Genomic DNA, 4,604 nt, shown 5'->3' with positions numbered 1-4,604 from the left:
TCCATCAACTGGTCTCCTCACTTGGCATCTCCCTACAATGGGGTGCAACAATGGCCTGATATTCAGAGCACAAACTTCTCTATTAGTAACTAACTGTTTACTCATAGAATAAAAAATTTATTATGTATACAATTCTCAGAATTCTCAAAAACACTTCATATTAGAGTCTACTAAAACATAGATAGAACTCATTCCTTAGATTTGTTCCATGCCTGGTGTCCGTTTGATAGGGATACATTTACCCACTATGAGATTATTATGGAAAACCTTCTTCATTCCGTTCATAGCCCTTAGACATGTATTTGGCAGAATTCTTCAATCATTCCTTTCATATGTCAGTGTAAGTTCTCCAGTCTTCCATAAAGTCTCTTCAGTGAACTATTCAAGAGACTTATCCAACTACTAAGTCTATCACCAGTTTCCCCTTGTTTGAGCCCTCTGAATCCAACTTGTGAAGGACCTTCCTATGTCCATTAAAATATGGAGGTACCTTGTGTAATATTTTGAATTTTTAGAAATATTTGAATGTGATTTCTAATTTACATTTTGACATAGTTTTTATACATGTGCCAAACTAAGAAAAGAAAATCAAAGACTTACAAAATGGTTTTTGAATATTAAAATATTTATTTTACATAATATATGACACATTTTGCTAGATGACCAATAAAAGTTTTATATAAAGTAAAATTATTGAACAATTGTTAATATCACAGTATAATTTTTTTTTAAATTTAATATAACCATTTGGGTACCCAGTAGTATCTTAAGATCAAATATTTATTTAGCTCTCCTTGTCAAATATATGACAAAGTATATAACCAGTGTATTTTTTCCTTTTTTCCCTTGTTTTTCATCAACCAGTGTCTTTTTTTTGATAATTATGCATCATTTCTGTGCCTCTATTCTGGTGTGTTTAAACACACACACACATATATACGCACACATATATAATTGATTAATGCATATTTATTTATGATTAAAACATATACTTTATATAATTAAAATGTAGACAATGTTGAAGAGTCACTTATTTATTTATTTTCAATACAACTTCTGGATATTTTTATGTAGTCATTTTGATTCTATAAGTATTGCCATTGCTAGGCCCCCCGATGGAGGATCTAGAGAAAGTACCCAAGGAGCTGAAGGGGGCTGCAACACTATAGGTGGAACAACAATATGAACTAACCAGTACCCCCTGAGCTCGTGTTTCTAGCCCCATTATGTATCAGAAGATGGCCTATTTGGCCATCACTGGGAAGAGAGGCCTTTTGGTCTTGCAAACTTTATATGACCCAGCACAGGGGAAGGCCAGGGCCAAGAAGTGGGAGTGGGAGGGTAGGGGAGCAGGGGCGGTGGGAGGGTATAGGGAACTTTTGGGATAGCATTTGAGTAAATAAGGAAAATGTCTAATAAAAATGTTTTTATAAACTCATGAAACTAAAATGTGACATTTGTATTTAATGTAGGTGCTGGAGAGACCATGTTGCTATCTGTCTCTATGTTGTGATAGTTAGTGGATACTCAAAGTCTTGCATCTTTGTTTCAATCCTTTAGAATAAAATTTTACTCATTTTTATTTTCTTCCTTTGTCTTTTGTTTTTAAAGAGGGTGGTAGCTGTTGTGTTCTTTATTTGATGTCTCATAGATTATCATACCATCTTCAAGAGAGGAGAGAATGATTGGTTGAATATCTGCTTCATTTTATTTGTGAAAACTACAGATGATTTTGTCTTGAGATCCATACANGTAACAGACATATTACTTCAGATGATGGTGATTATCTGTATATTNCATGCAANGTTTTATAATCTCCATTATCATCTCCACACTTTCAGGTGACTCAGGTGACACATTGTCTTGTAGTTCAGCCTGTGTCTAATGCTGAATTTTAATTGGGTCCATTCCTACCAGTTCAATGGAAACCATTACCTATCTAAATTACATCTGGGCATTTTGTCCCAATTAAGGGCTTTATTCTGAGTCTTTGTACTCAGGAGGATTCCGATGAGATAATAACTTAGATAAAAGAGAAGACTAGTGACTTTTTAAAATGCAAGACAATTAGTCACAATCAGTTATAGATAGGAATATTTGACCGAAGTATCTGTAAGATTTTGAATATTTTAAAGTGAACAACACAGAGCTTTGTTCTCATTTTTGAGTGAAGAACAATGCCGGGGTAAGTATATAGAGACCGTGGTTGTTGCCTTCCCTTCCCTTCTACTTACTGGGAGCTCTCCAGCAACCCCTTGCTTCAATCGGAAAGATGTAAGAAGAAAGAGTTAAAGGAATTCCATCTACAGGTATGAAATATTTAGGAAAAAATAAAAGTCATAATTTTTCCCTAAGATACAAGAAGTAATTTCCTTAAAAGAATGTGTGAAACAAAGTCTATTACTTTAAAAGAAAAGCAATCACAGAAAATTCTTACTATTTTATTGAGGTTTTATTATAAGTCTGACAGCAATATATTGGAGTATGGTACACTATTGGATCATACATAATTCATAAAAGTTAATCATTGAATTTCTGTGCCAGTGACTAAGATGTCTTAGAGTTTCCTTTTCATTATTCCGTAGTTACAAAATGAGTACATTATGTAAACATATTCATTATTTACATTTTAAATGTATATCATAGTATATAATTTTTATATATTTGTATATATTGCACACAATGTAGATATATATTTTCTTGTATAAAAATTTTGTAAAACTACTTTCAAAATATTTTAAATGGTTTAGTTATTTGTTAATGTTTTTGAAATTATAATAAAAGTATGGTCTTTATAGATTCCCTATCCTATCTCAAAACTGTCCCATATACCCTCCATGCTGTCTTTTAATTTTGTAATGTCTTTTTTCATTAATAGATATTTCTCTCTCTCTCTCTCTCTCTCTCTCTCTCTCTCTCTCTCTCTCTCTCTCTCACACACACACACACACACAAACACACACACATACTCCCTCCTAACACATACATATGTATATTTTGATGGCATAGATATGTGCATACCATGTTAATGCAGTGTCCTTAGTTCCCTATGTACATGCTGGAATCTGAACCCAGTTCCTCTGCATGACCAGGAGATTCCCAAACCACTAAGCTAGTCCTCTAGTCCCTCTCCCAATGGCTGAAAAAGGGTTTGTTTTTTGTCTTTTGTTTTTTTGGGTTTTTTTGTTTGTTTGTTTTGTTTTTGGCCTGGGTGCTGAATCATGAAGAGTTTCCTTAGTGTATTTTGATATTTTGTTTCACTAGAAATATAGATTTATTATATGGAAATAATATACAGTTTCTTTTTAAAGAGATAAATTATGCTAATGTATCAAGTATACAAAACTACTCTTATAAATACTGATAAAGAGAATGTTCATTCTCTATAAATGCAAATTTTAAAATTCCATTTCAAACATACGTGACTTTCAGCAGAAAAAAGAATGTTTTTTAATATTTTAAAATAAAAGTAATAAAATTTAAAGCAAAGTGATAAAAACTTCTTATAAAATTTAACTTTATTATTCATAAACATGAAATGATCACCTTTAAGAATGATTTAAAACTTACTAAATCTCACATTAAGTTTAAAAATTACATTTATAATTGGAATGATATCTTGTTTTTAATGTGTCTATTTTTAATTATAAGAAGTATTAGTAAAGATGACACATAGCTTATGTTTATAAGGATTTTTAGGAAGACCTGTGAAAAGATAATGCACTGGTTTAACAACAACAAAAAAAGTTCTACAGATTATTCTAAAAATTTCTCTATAGAAACTCATGACTAGGTTCATATTTTTATACAGCCACATCAAGTTTGGTTTATCCAAAAACAGATTGAGAACTGGGCATGGAATGGTATCTAAGATTTTCATAATGATTTTAGTATCTCTAAGTGTATTGTTCTTCAAATAACAATATTAGTCTTGAATCATTCAAGTCATTTCCTAGTCAATTCATTCAAGTATTTCCCCATTTATCAAGATGATTTGTACTGTATTAGAATAATTGTAAATGACCTCCCAAGCACAACAATATCATTAACTTACTCAGGGTGTTATTGGCCACTTATCTCAGCTGCAGTTGAATAATTCCTTTGTAGATGTAGCAAAAACTTCTCAAAGACCTAATGAAAACCACCTTATGCATACTTACTGCTTACTCTATTGCCATTTAACTTCCAAAATAATTTTATATTAGAAATATATAAATATTTTTAAATAACTTTGCATAGATAATGAAAATTTACAATATTTACTCAGGTGATACTTTGTAAAAGTAGCTAGATATAGCTGTCTAATATACTGAGGCATTAAACACAATACCAACATATAATTTGTACAAAAACTGGTGTTGCGTAATCATGCTGATATGTCATCATGGATCTATGTGGAAAGGTCCCCTTCAGCTCCCTAGATATTTCTATGGCTCCTTCTTTGGGGACCTTGTGCTCCTTCCAATGGAATTCACCCTCCTTTTTCTGTAGCTTACTATAGATATAATTAAAATGTAGTGGATGTAGCTTCCTGACCAGATCCCCTGTTACTCTCACCATATACTGCTGTTACAGGTGACTTGGAACAAATCACTAGGTTTCTA

This window comes from Mus pahari, unplaced genomic scaffold, assembly GCF_900095145.1.
Source record: "Mus pahari unplaced genomic scaffold, PAHARI_EIJ_v1.1 scaffold_10455_1, whole genome shotgun sequence".
NCBI lineage: Eukaryota > Metazoa > Chordata > Mammalia > Rodentia > Muridae > Mus > Mus pahari.
Note: the sequence above shows the minus strand (reverse complement) of the source record.